The sequence below is a fragment of the Ixodes scapularis genome, unplaced genomic scaffold, assembly GCF_016920785.2.
Source record: "Ixodes scapularis isolate PalLabHiFi unplaced genomic scaffold, ASM1692078v2 PGA_scaffold6__148_contigs__length_123643588, whole genome shotgun sequence".
NCBI classification, from domain to species: domain Eukaryota; kingdom Metazoa; phylum Arthropoda; class Arachnida; order Ixodida; family Ixodidae; genus Ixodes; species Ixodes scapularis.
This window is the reverse complement of record NW_024609881.1, coordinates 9,841,895-9,863,596: the sequence shown is the minus strand read 5'-3', so window position 1 is coordinate 9,863,596 and position 21,702 is coordinate 9,841,895. Positions and strand designations below refer to the sequence as shown.

The window sequence follows — 21,702 nt, the reverse complement described above, 5'->3', positions numbered from 1 at the left end:
GCGGGTTCAATGTGCATACATTACCTTCTTTGTTTTAGCTCACTTCTCTTCACCAACTTTCTTTTGTGGCCGATTTTTTTCGTACAGGGGTCCCTTTAAAAAAAAAAGGACACCGACAAACCTTAGTAATCAATACTTCAACATAGCAGTCTTTCACTTAAAGAGGGATTTTTGTAGTAACATATGATTGAAACGAGAATAGGAATGTTGATGAACATGCGGCGATACTTAGTTTCATATTAGAAAGCACCATATCTGCAGCAATGTGGGGATGGCAACACCCGATGTCGCCTTACCACGGTGACTAAAAGGCAGGAACCAAATATAGTTTTCCCACGGCCGTTGCTTTCAGGAGTGAGTGAACAAAGTAACTCCCGCCGCGCAAAAATGTGGTTTCATTTCACAGCATGACGGCATGGCTGGTGCGCACCCGGCGTGCTAGCGTCAGAGCATCCGCACACACCCGCGTCTGTCATTGAAAATATAGGAAAACAAAACAAAAAAGACGAGAGACGAGAACCATTAGACGACGAAAGTGCGAAACGCGAGACGGCGGGAAAACCGTGCAAGACTGGATAGACAATTGATGCATTGCAGAGTACTTTGTGTCGGGCGGCCGCTTGCGCCACATAACACACGCATGCTCAACTACGGTACTCAGTTTAGTTTTGGTTTTGAAAGGCGACCGAACTTGGTTTTCTGGCGCAGGCTTGGTGCAGAGTACCCATATTTTGGCGATATGTAGCAGGATGTAGCAGGGTTAGCACCTTGGCGCAGTTTGGCACAGCAATCACATCACTGTGGATGGGGACAACAAAGAACAATGACTCAGCGCTCGACTGACATAACCAAACGCCGCGTCAGCGTTCAACTGCAGTTCGTGCTCTCCGGTAGCCTGAGCGGCCTGCATGAACCAAACTCTTCCTTCGGCAGCGCTTCAGAGCCCAGCCTCTCGGTCACGTGTCTCAATTTTTGCCTTGTTTTGCGGTAAGTATATTTACTAGGCATGCTTGGCTTCTCCAAGCATTCGAACGAGGAAATAAAACCTTTTCGCATAGCCGCGCCAGTTTAATATGTGACGTAAATGACAATAGATACGATTTGTTTCATTTCCACACAAAAACACATTTGAACCCAAACTTTTCATGCTGTTTCGCTTGATTTTTTTTCAGCCAATGTTGTTGTAATGAGATTGTTCTTTTAGAAACTGGTTTTATTTTTGTCGCGCACGCCCAACATGCGAGAATCTTTACATCGATAATTCCATCAGTGAAACGAAAACGCATGGGCGTGCGAGTGCACAAAGTTGCTGAGGAAGCGTGCAATACTGGAGGATCGTTGTTTGAGACGAGTGCAAGATTAGTTGATACTGATATCAAGCACCTTTGTTCCGAACACACGGAAGCAAGCTTTCACCTCCCCCATTCACAAGGGCAGAAGAAAATCAACATACTCTGCATGCAACTGCCGCCTCTTGTTTATCAAATCTATACCGTGTTGGATGTTTGATTGGATGATCACCAGTAAGCTGTTTGATTTCTACGAGGAAAACAACGTCCTTGCTTCCACACAGCACGGCTTTGGGAAGAACAGGAGTTGTGAGACAGCACTGGCTACGATCGTGCACTACGTCGATGACAACCTTGACCGTGGTATTTTAGAACATCTTCGATCATCCGCATCAGTGCGCCACCGGGGCAGTGAGGTTCGCCCTATCGTCAATCGAGTGCACCGGTGCACACCGGAAGTCCTCGATCAAAGGAGCGCACCCTCCCGGTGCGGCTTTTCGTTGCCCCAATGCGCACCAAGAAAATCCAGTGCACCGGGGGGAAGTCCCATCAGGCATTGCGGCCAGGAGCGGGAATCGAGAAGATGGCGGGGGCAGCAGACGCGCAGTCTATCAAGATGGCGACCTTGCAAAAACGAGCACGGCTCTCAGCTGCACTCAATGAATTCCTCAGCTCTTCTGAGAGCGAGACGACGAGCTTCTTGCCATCGCGCAATTACTAGGGTGGCAAGGAGCGCCCGAAAAATATGAACTGCGTTGAAAGCGTTGCGGGGTATTTTGGTGACACCGAGGTACGGCTATTATTTAATGTTTCTGTTTCTTGAGCCAACAATGATGGGCAACATATACCTGTGGAATTATCACCTGCTTCGTGACCCCATCGACAATCACGTCCACACTGCTCATTTCTGTGGAACCGTAAAATCCACAAGTAAAAAAACAGAAAGAATTGAAAGCACACGGGCACCGCGCGCAGATCTACGCAAGAATAAATGAGCAAAACGCAAGGTGACGCATAGTAGAGCTTGCTGCGGTCACAGTGGAAGAAAACTTTAAGTGATGACTCTCTGTTTGATGAGGCGAACACATTCTGTTCGATGCACCGAGCGCTTCACTCGCACGAGGATAGATGGCGCCCAAGTATCGGGTCCCTCCCAAACTGACCGCTCCGGTTGTTCTTCCCAGCGGCGGTCCCGCATTCCCTCGCTCACCGCTACTTGTAGTACCTACGGTGGAAGAAACACATTTAGGTGACGACTTTCTGTCTGACGCTGGCCACATTATGTTGATCGCACCGAGCGCGTTTCACTCGCACGGGGATAGATGGCACCCAAGTATGGGATCCCTCCCAAACCAACCACTCCGGTTGTTTCTCCCAGCGGTGGTCCCGCATTCCCTTGATCACCGCTTCTTGTTGTACCTCACCGTTGCCACGGCGCCACCAAGTCGCTAGAGTCCGCAAATCTGTGTTCTCTTCCTTCTTCGGTTTAAAGGGACACTGACACCCCCCAAAAATTTTTTTTTATTTTTTGCCAGGCGCTTTATTATGGTGTTGGAGGACTACCGAATTATTATTTTGCAACAGAGTAGCGTATTTTTTTAATAAAGCCAAAAGACGCAACTGCTCGAAACCGAAACCCGACGGAGGTCGGAGGAGTGGAGAGAAGAGAGTGAGTGGCGGAAGTCACGTGGCTACAACCGACCGTGCGGTTTTTTTTTTGTTTTTTTTTCTCCTCTCCCTAGCAGACGACACGACATGCGGCGTGCGGGAACTGCTCGCCGTGCGATTCTTTTGCAGTTATGTTTGTTCCGCTCGTTGTTCTGTACTCCAAGATGAGTTGCTTTGTACATTGAGGAGTTGGAGATGAGTAGTGAGTGCTCGTGGTGAATTTCCATGATCGGCTCCGAAAAGAATACACCCAAGATGTTGCGTGAAGAGCTGGCTCACATGTCCTGCATCCGAAAAAAAGTGGCATTGTGCGACAGAGTTTTTGAAAGATCAACGAGATCGGGACCAATGGCTGGCTGCAATTCCTGTAGAACATATACGGGCACCTCGGAAAGCGGACGCTACCTGATTTATATGCTCCTTGCATTTTGTGGAAAGTGATTACATTGAGTTCGCAGGTGTCAAAACGGAAATCCCATACCATTTAATTCAGCGAAGTATCGTCCAAAACATTTGTTTGTTATTTTTTTTGTTTGTTTGTTCAGTGATGATTGTAAAAAAAAAAGAAAAAGATATGTAAACACCGAAAAATGTCTGAAAAAAAAATATAAATTTTCACGGGGCATCGAACCCGGTCCTACCGCGTGTGATCCGGACGTCTTTCCCACTGAGCTACTGGGGCATCCCTTTTGTAGTGGATCTCTTTTCTTAGTACTAATTCAGCCGGTAAACTGTAAGTTGGAAAGTTTGCTTTCGATTTTTCTTTAGCAAAAGCACTTCCAGGTCGAAGTCGGGAAGCACCACGCTTTGGGGACATTCGCACCTAGTAAAGAAATCGTACGCGTGCATATTCAACTCGAAGTAGACACGTCGTGCTTGACGTTTGCGCGAGCACTGTCTTCAGCCACGAGAAGGGAGCGACGGCTCGGCGAAATCTTCGTGCAAATCGGCTTGGTGGCCGGGCGTGTCGTGCGGGATGAATACCAATTCTTTGGATCAGTCCCAAATTTCTCTTTTAACGGTAGACAGAATTCGCCAGTACCGCAAACGACAGTTCTGAAATAGAGGTCCCACGCCCGTCGTCCGCTGCCATCGCCGTCCCCGCGAGACCCACGATACGCGAAACGACGAACGCACAGAATGCTTCCGGTTGTCTGTGGAACTTTTTTTTCAATCAACGTATTTACAGCTTTTTAGAAGCCACAAAAAATGGGTTCCATATTTTTTTCTATTTTTAATATTGAGTGTGTGCCTTCAGTGACCCACGACTTTGATTACATTTGGTGGTCGCATTGATACCTTAGAAAATGGACCGTGACCGCGAAAAAGAGAGTGAGCGAGATTCGAACCGGCCAGTTCTTGATCGGCGGTTTTCGGGCGGAAAGAAACCGAATTTCGAGCCGCAAATTCTGTTCTGGGTAGTTGAGCTCTCATATGTCACGTACAACTAAAAACCTCGGCGAGCATAAATACCCTGTCAGTGTCCCTTTAAGGCTCATTTTCGCGCACGATAATGGTACCTGTGACCGACAGAGCACCAAGGCAAAACACGAGGCCGGCCATTGGCCACACACCACCACCACACACCGAAAAAGCTGAGCACGCTACCCCGCCGACACCGTGGCCGCCGAGGGACCTCATACCTCAGCGCCCTCCACAGCGGCGCGGAACTAACTACTCCTGGTTCGAGGCTAGCTTCGAACACGATCTGGTCGCTCGCACCCCGCGGGAAGAGCGGCCAGAGTCATCGCCTAAACTTGTTTCTTCCACCGTGGCCGCGGTGCACCGGCGCGGCGCAGTTCGCCGTCGATGTTGCACCGACTTCGCGCTGCACCACAGACGAGCGCTGTGCACTGTCCTGGTTTCAGGGCGGTTCCGGTGCGAGTTAATCGAACATGCTATTACTAGAGTGCCTCAATGTCCTTCCGTTTGGGGTGATGCCATCGTTTGTAGTACCCGATGCCGACAGCACGCGCTCACGGGGAAAATACAAAGAAATCGCACTGTCAACGCCACGAGCGCATGCAGGGACACGCTCTTTCACGCGCTTCAGAACAAAAAATAAAGCGCTCGAAACCAAATGGCCAGATGTCATCACCCCAACCAAAGCGCACGTGAAGGCACCCTCGCTATTACTGGTATGGTGCAACTAGATTTTAGTAATGCGTTTCACACGCTGAACCCTGTCATACTCCATCGGAAACTAGGAAGGGCAGGTGTCCGCGGTCATCCGCTTCGGTGGTTAGTTCGGTTCCTTACTGGCCGCAAATTTCAAAGCTATCGTCTGTCACCTAACGATTCAGTCAATTCAGTCTCGCGAACAGTACCTGTTTGTTTTGTAGAGCAGTCTTTGAACGTGAAACCAACTTCACTTTCACGCGGGGCCGTTTATGCCAAGTTGATGCTGAAAGAATGCTAAGCGAGCGACGGATCAAGGAACACGGCTGAAGCTGAAGCCCTTGAATCAGGCGGCGGCTCGCGCCCTCTGGTCTCCGCGTCACCTAAGGAGCGTCTGCTGCGAATCGATGTGAACCGCTGCGTGCGTTTTTGACACTTGGGTAAGATATTGCGTGTTTTTATAAAATTATTATATTTAAAAACAGAAATTAAGGCAGTTTTCTAGCCCGGGGAGCCAGCGATCACGGTGTCAAGTGTAGCATCAGTGAATCGGGCGTATAGTAAGCTGTAAAGCGAAACTTAAAGGGATACTACAACGAAATTTCGGCGCTCATTTTTTGGTCTATATCTGTTCAAAAGAGCAGTAGCACATGGAACATACCAATATCTTGTTAAAAAAGTCTCGAAAAAGAATTTTAAAACGAATTAAACGTTTAGCAAAGAGCACCTGGTGGATGTCGCTAACGCCTTGTTTGTAATGCTCGTCTAGGAACCTTGACAGCTAGTGACGGAGGTTGTCTCGTCTCCGGCCACGACGAGAGAAGGGGGGAAGAAGGAACTCCCCTCTTCCCGAGAATCCCTTTTGTGTGTCACAGAAGTCGCTATTGTCCCCCTAGAAGATTATAGAAGATTAACCCGTCACTCAAAATTCATACAAAAGCAGCCGCTTCGGTGGCTGGAACGATTAGGCCATCCTCTCGACGTCAGCCTCGCCAAAGCTTTGCTCGTCTTGAGACGACCTACGTCACGATTGCGTTGGATGTCACGTGCTCTAAGCTGGGCCTTCTCCGAGCGCTTGCCAGAGTGGGCCGTTTATAACGAAAAATACAGCCACCAGGATCAAAATACAAACGTGCGATTGTTATTTACGGATATTGTGGATCATATTCAACCTATTTTTGAACACGACGGGAATATTTCAAATTTCGTTGAAGTATCCCTTTAAAAGAGCGGACAACAGACGCGTGTTGTGTTGGCGTTGCGGGGCGGTCCGAAATCGAGTCCAGGCGCTTTGTCCTGCCCCCTTCATCTCTTCCTAACCATTTGCACTTTTTCACATCATGTTTAACCAACTAGCCCACCAATTAATTTTAATTTGAGCATCATCGAGTCCAGTTGTCGACGGGACACTCTGCGAAAACCCTCTGCCTTGAAGAGGACCCTGCTTCGTTGATGACGGGAACGACCAAGGCCAGAGACGACGGTGGGTTGGCCAAATGCAGTGACTGTGGAAGGTGGGTATTTTTGGAGGAAACGCCCTTTAAATGGCTAAAAAGAACTAAAGAACACAATACGTATGCACGCTGTGAGCGAAGGCTATCCAAGAGGTGCTGACGCAGGCAGTAGGTGCGTTCGGTTTACCTACACCCCCTGCACCGGTGCAGAAGTGTAGCCTCGAGCGAATTCGATGTGGGTGCAGCCCTCTGCACCGCGCTGTTCGATTTTTACTATAGTTCCTCTATATAGTGCGCATTCAGCCTCGGCGGGCGGCCATAGTGCCGGCTTTCCTGCACGCCCTGGATGTTTGCTCCTCACGTGACTAAATTTGGCAAATAGCGGCGCCGCGCACGCCGCCGCGCATCGAAAACAGGAGAAAAGGAGGAGGGCGAAAGCAGGGGAACATACGCCGGGGTGCGAGCAACGTCGGCGGAGCGACCGTAAAGGTGGCTTTCTTGCACGGCGCCGGATGCTTTGCTCCTGTGATGGATCTCGGCGAATAGTGGCGTGCTGGCGCGGGGAAAACAAATGCGCAACTCCGGTCCCCCTTCGGGGGAGCATATCGAGGAACTCTAATTTTTACTAGGGTGCCTACATGTCTGTCTGTCTCAGGGTGAAGACATCCATTGTTGCCCCATAATGTGCCAGCGCGTGACGCTCTCGCGCACTCGGTGCGTGACTTGGGCGGTAAAATGGCGTCTATGCATTAACCAAAGCTAAGTGCTCGAGCTGAGTGACACCAGATTGCGTGCGCTTCAAAATGCATAAAAAAACGATTGGGCGGAAAAATGGCCGAGATGTCACCACTCAAGCAAAAGCGCGCGTTGTATGAAGGCACTCTAATTTTTACAGAAGTGTAAAGCCATTTTTACACCTGACATACACTTCCTGCACTCGTTCGTTTTGGCTGTTTTGGCAGGTGCATGATAGCAGACGACGTTGCAGACGACAAAATGGACTCCCAAACGATTTGCGCTATCATCGGCAACAAAGAAGCCGTTCTGTCTCGCGTCTACGGGGGCGATGGTGAGCCTGCACTCTACGGCGGCTTGCCGCTTTTTGTCACGGAAGGTAAGTGACAGGTACTAGTGTTACCGACCCGAGCAACACGAAAACTGCCTCGTGTGTTTTCTAGACGGGGTTCAGGTCCGTGTGGCGCCATCAGAACTCTCCACAGACGTGACCGAAGAAGACAACGAAAGCGGAGGAAACATTTGGGAGGAAAACGGTCGAAATATCTGATAGAGTTGTAAAAAAATTCGAAAGGCCATGGAGCAAAAAATAAAGAGCAATTGTCGTACAAGTTAGCCGGACGCCTCAATGGGGCATTTCCAAACACGAAAAAGCGAAACGCTACGTCTGCAAGTGATCGGGTGACGTGCAAGTTTGAGAGGTAATAGACCTATTGCTAAATTACTGGCTCTGTAAATTACCCAAGCCAGCATGTGTGGCGCATGGTGTTCCATGCACCACACATGCTGGCTTTTCTAAAGCAAATGCCCAAAACAAATTGCATCTTGCACGCTCGTTTGTCAACCCTTTATTTTGGTTCATCGCTTCGAACCATTTATACAGGGAAGGCAGGCTCGTGTGGCGCATGGAACACCGATCCCTGCATTTATTCTTCTTGATGCTTGTGTAGTTTAGCAATAGGTCTATACTCAGACGCCCGGAATCATGACTTGTGTAAGCTTGCCAGCGCAGGTTTTTAAAAATATCCGGCTGCAGGCAAATTGCTGTAGTAAACTCGCGACTGTTCGAAAGTGCTCTTTCGAGAAAAATCCTCGTTTTATTTCAAAAATTGAAAAAAAAAAAAATCTTTGTATGTGTATTATTGTTTAGCAATATGCGGAAATTTATCAACTTACGTTACAACGAAAAACAAGGGCGACTCTTTTGTAACATATGCGTGCCGACGTTAATCTTTTTTCGACGACCAAGATATGTTAGTGAATTAAAAAAGCTGTCTTTATCGTCAGGTAGTTATTTCCAGGTCTACCAATTTATTTGAGAATGTTTGTGCGATATGCGAAAATGTTTTTTGGCACAAGAATGCGTCGCAAGTACCTGAACCAATGCCTGCTGTCTGACGATTATGTGTTTCTATTTAGCAAAAACGTAAGGAAATGATAGTGCACTATATTAACTTTGGCCATTTCATTTTATTTGTCATCACCATTAAATCCCAATAGAAGCCTTTGAGTAATGGAGGAGGGGTTGAACTATCAAAGTAAAAGGCAGATTTAAATGAGCACATTTTTTTTAACACATTTAAACTCAATATTAAAAAGTGATATGGACAGTGGTGATATGGCAGATTTAAAGTATCTACTTTTGTTATTTCACAACGATGTGCTTGGGCCGACTAGTTGAGCTTTTAGAGGACGGTGTGTGCAAAGATAGATAGGAAGAGCCAGCAGAGAGTATGTGCTTTTTTTGTAGGAAAACTGTAATACATTTGTTTGCAGACATATAAAAAATGGTCATTTTCTTCACTGTTTCCAAAAAGAAGGGCTTATTTCAACTGGCACCCTAATTAGGAAGGATGAAGCGATCAGCCTGGTTTTGTGTGGCATCCAGATACAATTCGAGAACAGCGATGCATATTTTAGCTGAGGACTGATGAAAGTATTATACGCTATGGGTTTACTTTTTTGTGAGACCTAATAAAGACGATAAAGATCTTTTGGCTACCTTTCGCAATGGTATATATATATCTGTGATTCCTATGAAAAGGTGTAAATAATTTTTCTGTCAAGATATCTGTATGTCGTTACAGCTTCAATTGATACGCTAAACAGTGAATGACCAAATTGGGTACTTCTGTAGCAAGCTGAAAAATTTAGTTTTGCTTCAGTTGATCTTCATCTGCCATTTTGGACACCACGACCAACCACGCAACAAGTCACTTTGTAAAAGGATAGCCAGATACATTAAATCTTTTTTCTATTAACCACATGGTCCTCCGCATATAACCGAATTGTGGTGTTAGAAATATATGGGAAGTGGTTTATGTGGACTGAAAATAGTAACGGGCTCTGTTTTCTGTAGTGGCCAGTGTGCCTGGTGTAGATAGCCTACAGAGTGACGTGTATGGAAATTTTCATGTCGCGTGCTGCACATACTTGGTTTTACAAGCAGCTCTCAGAGTAAGGACGAGACACCATTTCTCAAAGCAAAATTTTATTTCTCCATTTTTTAAATGAAATGTCACCATGTTTCATGATCTGCTGGATCAAGGAATGGAATCAACAGTCTCTCAGAGAAGCTGGTAAAAACTCAGTCTCCATTCTTGTGGATATGTTTATTTTAAGCGACCTTAAAGAAGTGCTCGAAAAGGAGAGTGAACCCTGTATTCCTGCTTGGCCCTGGACGAATGCAGAGCCATGGCCAGTGAGTGACTGTACACTTATCTTTAATTTACATAAAAACCTGTCTCAGAACAAGGGGGACATACCGTGGGGTAAAGGGAAGCCTAGACTGGGTGATGGTAACACTTCCTAAGACGAGAGAGAATAATGTCTCGAGGCTTTTCAGAAACATTTGGATTAGATAAAGAGGCATTTTGGTACTTCCTGATTGGGTTTCCAGCATCCTTTTGTCAAAAACTCAAATCCTTGCCATCATATATTATTATGAAACACTGATAAGATTGAAATGTAGGTTAAATGAAATACCAATAAATCTATAACACATTGATTGGGTTGCACTTGAAGGTACTTTCAGTCAACTACTGCAACATTTCAGTATAATAAATATTGTGAACATTTCAAAGATGGTGACTACTTAGCTGAAAAAAGGGTGTTTCTAAAATAGAAATACCTACTGGGGTACTTCATTGTTGGTAAGGATTAAGCTTCTAAAATAATTGTTAAAAGAGTTAAGCAGGCAAAATTATAGTGCTAATAAAAAATAACTACAAGCATGGTTCATAAGTCAACACATAGCAAAAAACACAGGCCAATTTATTTTCACGGCACCTCATGTGAAGCAACTTGAGGCAGTGTGTAGAGCCGTGAAGCGACACCTTTTGGTGACTTGTAGTTGTGGCACCTTCCGTGAGATGGCACCACCACCACGACTCTGTACAATATTGCACAGGACAAGCAAAGTCGTCATTTTTTTCTAGTTGGGGCACCGTCTGGTCGTAGTCTGGTTCTTACCACTTCCGCGGCCATTTGGCCCCGAACACAACACTGATTAGTATATGCATCAGAATGTTCAGGTTTGTTCAAACATAAAACATTGAAAGTGGATTGCTTATGACCCAATGTATAGAACCTCATGCATGATCCTCACATTCTGATAACATTCTATGTTTGTCAGAGAGTGATTTTGAAAACATACATAAAATGATATTTCTGTAGTGAAACTTTACTCAGGAAACGGCAGAGACAATGAATTGATGTGAAGTGCCTTCATTGATTTTGCAAGAGCATTTTACTTCATCAATCATACATAACATTTATGCTTCTAGTCAATAACTTGTGTATCAGTTCTGAGCTACTTCTGGAACTTCCTAATCATATCTGAGGTGTCGTAATAATATGGTCATAGTAACCAAAACTCATGTCATTAAAGAAGACTCGTCCAGTGTGGGTCTCATAGGAAAGTCAACTTTAGCCATACTTGATCCAGATGAGTATTTCAAACATCATTTGCTTGGCAAATTATATTGGATGATGTGAAGATGCCAGCGTATTCATCACCACTGGTAGCCATAATGACGTCATTAATTGAGCTAGCTTGACTTTGACAGTCCTGGGTATAAGGGACCAGAGCGTTCATGAATGAACATACACTTGAGGATGCTTGGGCCTCGATTCAGTTTTGTTGGCCGTTAAGCACGCTATACCACATTGCAATTGTGCGCTGCAGAGCAGCACACCATGAAATGTGAAGGAGCCAAAAGAGGGAAGTATAGGGGTGTGCATATGGCAAACCCTTTAGGAAATTGGAGCCAGAGTGAATAATTCTATTGCTCATGAAATGACAGCTCACACTATCTCACAGTGCCAATATGTAAAATCTAAAGCAACCATTTTAGAGGTCAGCAAGTATATTTATTTGAGAACAATGCTTTAACCACTTCTCACAAAATACATCGTGTTGATGCTATAGTACGACCTCATGTTTCTTCGTAGTTTCATTTCCGTAATAAAAAGCATGGATATATTTTGTGTTGTCCAGAGTGTGTTACCTGTGGAATAAAGTGTGAATATGTACTAACAGTTGGGCTTGCACGATTTGCCTACATTTGTTCACATCTGTTTTGTGCACGAAAGTGCAAGTGTGAAACGACGCAAAAAGAGTTGAGCACTGTGCTTTCATTATCTGTTGTACGATGGACTACCCGCACACTTTAAATGAGGCAACGTGGACTAAGTGTGGAATGGTGCAAGAGCCACAGATAAATCAAAATAAGTTTATTGATAACTAACGCCTGACAGTTGCATACAATACTATGCAAGGTGAAAGCAAAGCCGTCATGCAGGAAACTCCTTGCCTGCCTCTGTTCATGCCTTTGAGAGTCACTGGCGTATATTAAAACAACACCGTTGTTTACTTTTCTTTGACTCGTGTACTACACGAAGAGATGTTTTGCACTTCAATAACATTGATAGGGCTTGAATTTGTATGAATGGATTGTTTTCGCAGGAACCCTGCAGACCAAGGGGCTGGCACGAGTGTGAAGACTCCGGCCCAGGACGGCGCAGACACTGGCAGAGTGCAGTGATGTGATTGCTGCGCCAATTGCTCCAAACTGCGCCAAGGGGCTAACCCTGCTACATCCTGCTACATTTTGCCAAAATATGGGTAATCTGCGCCAAGCCTGCGCCAGAAAAACAATTTCGGTCGCCTTTCAAAGCCGAAACTAAACTGAGCACTGTATAATTGAGAGTGCGTGTGTTATGTGGCGCAAGCGGCCGACCGTCACAAAGTACCCTGCATCAATTGTCCTTCCGGTCCTGCATGGTTTTCCCGCAATCTGGCGTTTCGCTCTCTCGTCGTCTCGTGGGTCTCGTCTCGCTTTTGTGAGACGGAGGCTCCGACGCTATAGTGTACCGGGTACTAGCCATGCCGTCATACTGTGAAACGAAACCGCGTTTTTGCGCGGCGGGAGTTACTTTGTGAACTGAAGCGCTCGCTGCTGCAAGCAACAGCCGCGGGAAAAGTATATTTGGTCTCTGCCTTCTAGTCATCGTGGTCGTGCGACGTCGGGTGTGGCCGTCCCCACGTCGCAGCAGATATGGCGCTTTCTAAAATGAAACTAAGTACCACCGCATGTTGATCAACATTCCTGTTCTTGCTTAAAACATATGTTACTACAAAAATCCCTCTTGAACTCAAAGACTTCTAGCTGTGTCGAGGTATTGATTACCTAGGTTTCTCTCGGCGGGCTTTCTTTCGAAAGGGACCCCGGTATGTGAAAAATCTGCCGTGATAAGAAAGTTGGTGAAGAGAAGTGAGCTAAAGCAGGGCCGTACCCAGGGGGAGGGTTTCGGGGTTCGAACCCCCCCCCCCCAAAAAAAAATATAGTCGAGCCCCCCCCCCCCCCCCCCCCCCTTTCACTGTCGGCTGGGGAAGGGAGGAGCGATGGGGCGCATTTCGAAAGAGGCCCGGGGTGGCATCGATTTCACTAAAGTCACTGGATCAGGAAACCCAGTGGGGGACCCGCTGAAGTTCCAGCGATGCTGTTAGGGGTGCACGTGTGCCTGTATATACAACACAGCACTCCTTACTATTACTGCTAACCAGAGGCGCGTGAATTCCAGCGCGTCTTCGCCGCACCCCGAAAACCGTAACGCACCCGGCCCACGACCGGTCTTTTCAGAACCACTCCGATAACGCCCTCCTGTTTTCCCCTCTCATCCAAGTGCCTGGGTGCCATCCCCCTCGGCAGAAGATCCCCAGGCGCCTCGCTTCCCCATCCTCATACCACGCTCCAGTGGACCGTAGCGGATGCTAGAGATCGTCTTCGCCAATCGAGGGCTGAGAGAGAATCACATGACGTTGAACTTCGCATAGCGCACCACAGAGGGTAAGGTGACACTCGGAGCTGGATTGGCTGGGATGGCTCGTAGCGCCCGCTGCAGCTTATTATAAGGTGACACAGAGAAAATGTTCGCTCGAGCAATAAACACATACGTTTGAGGAAAGCTCGTATCGCTTCTCTGTTCGTTAGTCCAACTTCCCAGAACACCGCGAGCGTGCGACGCCTCAGGGGCTTTGAGGGGCCTGCCGGGGATATGGTCCGTATGGGGTGTTTCGCGCATTGAAAAGAGGATGGAAAGAGAATGACGAAAATTCGTTCCGAGCTGTGTCTGTAGTCGCAGGGGTTCCGAGTGACACCGGACCCTGCGGAGGATGCGCGGGGCTGCGGTTAGGGAGCTGGGTCAAGTATGGCTGTATATATTTTTCTTGTTCTCTTACCCTCGGTTTCCTCTCACCCAAGTCATGCTTACTGGGGCGGAGTTTGGGCCAATAAATAAATTTTGTCGTAAGCTGGAAGTAAGCTTTGAAACAATTCACTCTCGATGTGATGGTGCATGTGAAACATTTCGTCACTCGCTATTGTTAATTATAGGTCGATTACATGCTTGTTTTTAAAAAAGTAAATACAAAAAACAGCCATTCAAGATGGCCACCGAGTTCCAGAAACCCCCCCCCCCCCCCCCCCCCCCCCCCCCAGAGATTTTCTGTGTACGGCCCTGAGCTAAAGCAAAGAAGGCAATGTCTGCACGCTGAACCCGCACAGCGCGCTTGTTTGCCTCGAGTTCAGTTGTTGCACAAAGCGATCCAAAAACTTTTTGACCCTGGCTTGCGATGTTCGGGCATCAATGTGCTCTGGTGTTTTGTTTTTGCCCGTATGCTCGACAGTCACATTCTGCATAAAATTTCGGGAATCACTTGGCGACGGAGCAGAGTGATATGGTTTCGGTTTCCATCGAACAGCCGTTGTCTCCGCTCGAGTGACGAAGCACGCACAACTTCAAGCCTGCTGAAGTTGCCCTCACGTGTTTGTGAACTTGATTGCATGGCAGAGGCACCAGTGGGGACACTTGCAATCTATTGTTTTACGTTTGCTTACTTTTGACGAAAATCTGGTACGTCGGGAACCAGTAAAACGGTGGCAAGCGGTTTTTCGGAATTGCTCGGCAACGCCTACAGCATTGTACACTTGTGGGATGTCTAAGCAGTAAAAACACAAGCAGCGAGTTCCGTCTCAACACGTCACATTAGAACACTACACAAGTCACAACACAATGTGCCCTTCATTTGTACAGCACTTAAAACAATTATTTTTATTTTTCTAAGAATATCTGCTCCAAAAGCCACTTTTGCTGCTGGAAAACACTGTTTTGGCTGCTCCGAAAGGTGCTCCAAAATGGCTTAGGCCAATCACATCACTGCGAGTGCCGTCACTGGTCTTGAAGCGCCAGCAAGGCCAAAAAAGGCTCGGAAAAACACCGGCCAGGAGCTCCTCACAGGGTTTCTTGCCTTGCTTCGGCAGGGCGAAGAAAACAAGAAGGGATGGCATCAAGAGAGGATGGCCCTCCTTAAGAGATATGTTGAGGCTTTGAGGTGACAAAGAAATAAAGCTTTACATATACTTCCTATACTTTTTAGTAAGAACCGAGCCCAACGGTCTGCTTCACCAAGCAGTCCCTAAATCAAGGTTTGTTTTTGTGTGCATTCGTTGGTACTTTAATTATCTCATAGGGCATACTGAAGCACTCCGAGGCAGCCGTACCACTAGTGTCTTGAATTATACGAGCAATATTGAACTGGTCGTTTAAAGCGGTTACTACATGAGAAGTCTGCTCCAGCCTCCGAGATAATATGGCACAATTATTTCATGAAAGTCTGACTTAGTAAGCTTGAACTTTGTGTGCAGAAATGCCAACTTAAAAATCACAATGCTCACACTGCATTTTAGCCTGGATATATGGGAAACATCTATTGAAATATGTAATACTTTACTGGATTTGGCCTAATAATGATCAATCGTTGCACTTTATTTTCACCAGTCTCACACATTTAATATCTTCAATATCACATTTGTGTCTGTCAACTACCCTTCCACTGGGGGTTCTGCATCAAGTCCTTCAGGAAAGGACACGGATGTACTAGACTCCCTGGTAGGGTCCTGAGGCTCCAGGAGGGCATCCCTCTCGCTGTTGCACACGTTCGTCAGTGCACAGGCCCCCCGACAATTAGCATGGCCTGCTGGATGCTGTCAGTGTCATAGAGCCTCTGGAACCGCTGCTTGGGGTCACCGAGAAGGTGTTTTTCAGCCAGTGCCTTACACTTGTCGACCAGTGGGGTGGCGCACCATCCTGCATAAAAATGCATACGTTCTGCTGCATGTGCAGTGCTTCCAACTCGGGAAGGAACTGATCCTGCATCATCTTCAGGTAGGTGCTTCCCGTCAGGTTGTCGCTGTAGGAAAAAGGGCCAACGACGCCCTCTCGCCAGATTCCGCACCAGACTGTGACCTTCGCCGACTGCAAAGCTTTCTCGAGCGTCAAGTGCGGATTTGTTGAACTCTAATAGCAGCAGTACTGTGTGTCCACCTGCCTGTCCAGGTGAAATGTCGCCTCATCACTAAACAGAAACTGCAATCGTGAGGAGCTCGTCTCGGCAGAAGTCGAGCCGCTTCTCGTAGTCTCCAGGCAACAACTCGTGAATCAGAGCAAGCTTGTACCGGCGCATCTCGCCGTTATCTTTGCGCACGGCGTGTGTGGATACTCCGAACAAACGCGTGGCTCTTTGCAGATACAAATGGGGATATGCCCCGAAGGCCCCAACCATGGCGAAGCAGAGCTCTTCCTTTTGAGGAGGAACGTGGAAGACCTGCATTTTGTTCTTGACGCTACACTCTTCTGCAAAGCACCGGGCCCACATCCAGATCACCGACTATGAAGGTGGCCGTAAGCCCTAGTCCAAAAAAAAACTTGCACTTGACCTTTTTGAAGCTCCTCAGTTTGGTGTACCAGAGTACGACCTTTGTTGCTTGCGCGTTAACTGCCGCATAAGGAATACCAGTTGGCAATAAAATAAAACCGAATATGAACAATCAATGCAGATGTGTGTAGATGACTGCCGACATTCGTGAGGACAGAAGAAGACGACGTCTGCTTGTTTTTATCGGCACACCTTTTCATACAAAAACCCGAGCGACTACAATATCACATTTTATTTTGTTCCCTTCTTTTAGTAGCCGACAAAGTTTGGGGCAAGGATACAATACTTTTGTCAGGTATTTTAACTTTGCCGCCAGTCGTTTCGGATTAGACAAGCGGGGGAGCGCAGGAAGCTTCGAGGACAAGTGGTGCCATCTGTAAGATGCGGTCGCAAACAGAGGCATTTCGTCTGCTGCTTCTCATGGACGGCGTCCTCTCATAGGCAAAAACAGTTTTTTACCTCTAACTTTTTATTCCAGTAATGGTAAGTGTTGAAATTTTGCCATCTTGCTTGAACGGCTGGGGCTACGTTTTGACGGAGTTGGAGCTCACCGCAATGTCTACTTTGTTTATGCGGTGCAAAAAGCCGGGTTTGGATTTCTCACAAACAATTGGTACATGCACTCATCTCTATTATAGGGGGCTGGATGGCGCATAGCCGCTCTCCAAGCAGGGCACAAGTGAAGCCACCGGAAGTTTGATGCTTGTCCCGGAAGTCGGGCGTCTGCTGGGCTTCCTAGTGCATTCAGTCAAGGTTATGGTCCATACTTTCTGGTGTCTTTGAGTGGGTTTTAATAATCGTGCTCCAAATTAAATCCCAAAAATTAGGCATTTGAGCTTGGGACATATGCACACTTGATCAAATAGAATCTCAAAATGTTTACATTGAATGGCTTCCCATAATACTTCTCGGGCCTGCATGCGCTCTTACTCCGCGACAAGCGGGCTCTCGAGGTGACAAGCGCAAATCCAGCGCTCTCGACGCTTTTCGAATTACCACTCGTTAGGGTTACAAAGCCTGCCAAGCACTCACGTTCGGGACAAGCCGCTTACTTCCGGTGGCTTCATACCCGTTTGCTGCAGGGTACATGCATCGCTTGTCATTTCTCACAAGGAACACTGACACACCCCAACAAATTTTTAATTTTTTTTGCTAGGCAATTTAGTAGAGTCAGAAGACTACCCAATCAATATTTTGCTACAGTCACATATATTTTTAATGAAGTTAAAAAACGCAACTGCTCAAAACCGAAACATACGCACGGAGGCTTGCAGGAGAGTGTTCCCAAAAATCACATGGCTATCGCTCGCTTGTTTTTTTTTTTTTTATTTCTTTTTGGGCGTGTGAAGCAGACGACCACCAGGACGTTGCCTAAATCGTTTGTCATGCGATATTATCGCACCTACATCCCTTACCCTCGCTATGTTATGTACTTGAAGACCGATTGGCCGGTACCATGAAGCAGTTTTGAAGTAGCGTTCCCACGACTATCATCATATTGAGAATGATGTGTATTTAACTAATTAATTTATTTATTTATCAATGCTGCCAGCCCATTGGGGCCAAAGCAGGAGTGAATGATACAAGTACAATTTACATTTTTCACTGAAAGAATACAACTTGCGCACACATGCATCTACTTCCTGTGACCTGTGCAACAATTTTTTTTTTTTTTTCGATCAACGTATTTGCAGCTTTTTTGAAGCCACAGAAAATGGGGTTCATATTCTTTTCTATTTTAGTGTCTTAGATAATCCACGACTTTGAATATATTTGGCAAATACTTTACTGGGAAAATACAGGACACTCCCCGAGAACACATTGAAAAAGACGACAACAAAGATCTGCGGAAACACACGGGACGGCGGCAGCGGTGCCGTCAGCGCATCCGCAACTTCGCCAAAAGCACCGCATTCCAAAGCATCGTCCTCATGTGATCTGGAGGCGAGAGGAGTCGGGTAGGAATAAAGGCGTTGCCAAATAAACCATTCCACCAGGGGCGGTTTCTGGCGTGGCCGTCATTCTGTCCGATGCGAATGAGGAGTGTCCTGTATTCTCTTAGTAAATTATTTCTATTTGGTGTTCATCAGTTTGAATGGCACGTGACCGTCGAAGGAGAATGAGTGTGCCTGGAACCGGCCAATTCTCAACCGGAAGTTTTCGGGTGGAAAGAATACGAATTTCGAGCCTCAAATTGTGCTCTGGGTAGTTGGGCTCTCATCGGTCATGTTCAAATAAAAAAAACTCTATGTGCATAAGTACCGTCAGTGTCCCTTTAAGCTATAAGAAAATGAACAAGGAACACTACAACTTGTACGACGACATCCAATCTATACGTTTTGGTGAAGAGAGCCAGGAGCCACAACTACAGCACCCAGGAACAAGTGCCTTGTGGAACAAAATATTGCGGTCACATAAATGCTAGATAGGAATGGTCTGTAACAAGCGACTCTTCTTTAACAATATGCAATTACGAAGATGCCCGTGCTGAGGACTATAAGCTCAGTAAAATCGGTTTGAAGGTCCTCCAGTCTTTCACGTCTTTTTTTCATACCATTTGAGAAGGCAGCGTGATGCCTTCACATGCGTTAAACAGCACAAAAAACACAATGTCACCTCCTACGTAAATTTGCTGTATTGCAGGAATTGGGCTACTGTCACAACCGACACCAGAAGCCGCCACTTTATCTTATGTGCTGCAGTATGGACTTCCACTTGGTAGTCAATTTCTTGGTGAAACAACTGCTAATGTGAGATCCCAGCATTGTGTAGGATGGCAAAGTCTGAACCTTGTCTAAAGAGCTACTCGCCCATGGCACATTTGCTTCAGCGAAGATATGCAATGGAAAAAAAAAAAAAAGACCACTGCGGGAGCTTGACTGTCAACCTTTATTCCTGAGGAACAGTAAAACAGGAGTCTGATTACATACTTATTATCCGCAGATTTCGTTCGAGACAAACAACATAAAAGTAAAAAAAAAATATTGTCAAGAAAAAGATATGCTTGCAAATTAATTACACAATGCAAAAATATTCACACATTGAGCAACGATTCAAAGGATACTGTAAACAAAGCTAATTCATGGCCGAGTTAGTGTTCATCGAGACTTAAGCAGGGGACATATGAGCGGTAAAGACGGGCGCCGCACGGCAGTGTCATAGCAACCAGTGCTGGCGTCCCTACGTTACTTCCGCACGGCGCACAGGCGCTCGGATCTGGGTGATACATATAAAGTAAGACCCCTATATACTGAAAGGTAGCGCAAACCACTGCCTCAAATGGGCAAGAGAAATTTCTTCTCGGCCATGCCCTTTTCCTCTCAAAAGTCCTCTTTCTCTCGATTCAGTTGGATCGGGTGCAACACGTGACTGTTGCTTTCTCATGATTCCTCGCAATTCGGTGGTCTGCTAGGAACCGGTGCCATCTTTGTGCGAGGCGTGGCCGTGAATCCGTTACCTACAACCCAACCGAAAGATTTAAAAAATTTTTTTTTTTTTTTATCACGATTTTGGCGTTAACGCGATGCCATCATGCTGCGCTGTGGATTGCACAAATAGCATTGCGAAAGAGAAGAAGCTTTTTGCCGTTTCGACGGGAAAAGAAAATTTTCAGTGGCGAAGGCAATGGCTCCACCGGATCGGATCGGAAAAGTTTCGACTACCTCCAAGGGAGACTTTGCAAGCTAAGTCATTGTAAAACTCTGGATCGCATTACATGTCTTTTTCAGTCTCGCCAATGAAGATCGTCCAATACGAGCACGAGACGAGACAAACACAGAACTAAATTACTGGCACGAATAACATTTACACATCTTTTCACGCATATTTGAGAATGGAAACATGCTCTTAGCTCGCTTGCATTGACTCGGCCAAGTTCAGAACGATTCCACTAAAATAAAGAGGCTTGTAGTGTTACCGCGAGTATACTCCGTCAGTGAAAAGAGAGTAACCAACAATCGCGATTTTGTTGTGCAACATACTTCTGCAATCAGCAAGATAAACACGGAACTAAGTTGCCATATTTCAGAAAAAATGAATCCGACCTGAGCAATGAAGTGAGCCTCCCAGCTCTAAAAGAAAGAGTACTGAGCTCGTTGTTTACTGCCCACGCCTTTCCGACATGCCACGAAGTACACAAAAAGGTTGCGACATTGTTTCTGCGAACAAGGATGCACATTCTTGTAAAGAAATACAATGTCGAAGCGGAATAAAAGTGAGTGGCGTCGAAAAAATATAGTAGCAGGAGCATTGCAGAGAGATGGGTCACAAATGTGCGATAAATGCTTTTGTTTCAAGGTTTTTTTTTGTACCGCTGGTTATTCTGGATCCTCAGCCTCAGCAGGACAGTATAATCTGACAACATCCTGAACAAAAGGATTGTTTTGCTGTGTAGGATTGACTGATTGATGGATCGAGTTTTATTGGTGCAAAAGCATCTAAGGCTATAGAGTGCCAGTTGTATATGGTGAGAAATGTGCAATATTTTGCCTAGTAGCCATAAATATATTGTTGTGTTCATCTTTGTATGTGATTTGTAGGGGTGTGCGAATACCGAATAGCAGTTATCGAATCGAATACCAAATTGAATCAAGAAAAAAAAAAAAGAATATTGAATCGAATATCGAATAGGGATTTTATTTGAAGGAATTTTTCAAAGTGTGCTGTGAATGACAATATTATATGTGCAGAGTATACGCCTGGTGCAGAATATGCATCTCGTACGAAACAAAAGCTAAAATGTATAAAAGTTCTGGTGTGCAAAAAAAAAAAAAAAAAGCTGCTGATGGACGTGGGGAACTAAAGATCCAATTTTTTGGCGCAAACATAATCTATTTACTCTAAGCATCACAAAAAACCCGAACTCAAAAGGGGCATTTTGCGATGTTTGGTCTCAATTTTAAGGGCGAAAAAGGCATGCATTTGATTTTATATAAATAAACAGATAGGTGTTAAATCTGAGCAAACAGGCTTAAACAATATATTCTGAAGTAAGAAAAACATGTGGTTAGGTGGTGCAAGCCACCGTCCAATAGCCGCTAAGCATCCATTCCTCCATCCATCTATTTGGTTTTAAAGAGCCTAGATTTAAAAGAGGGAGCAAACGAAACTGAAACAACAAAGACTGCTCCTGTGCAGATTGATCGTAGGTGCACATGTGTTG

General features: G+C 46.0%; 1 protein-coding gene and 1 long non-coding RNA gene across 3 annotated transcripts in view; one reads left to right on the top strand and one right to left on the bottom strand.

The window, feature by feature from the left end:
* Positions 1-12,274, top strand: part of LOC121838432 — a 46,203-nt gene extending 33,929 nt beyond the window's left edge. The window contains exon 4 of the long non-coding RNA XR_006078507.1: positions 12,231-12,274. This is a non-coding gene — a long non-coding RNA (uncharacterized LOC121838432). The remainder of the gene's footprint in view (positions 1-12,230) is intronic.
* LOC115308667 (zinc finger protein 845) overlaps positions 1-21,702 on the bottom strand; it is a 111,136-nt gene that overhangs the window by 42,411 nt on the left and 47,023 nt on the right. The window lies entirely within an intron of this gene.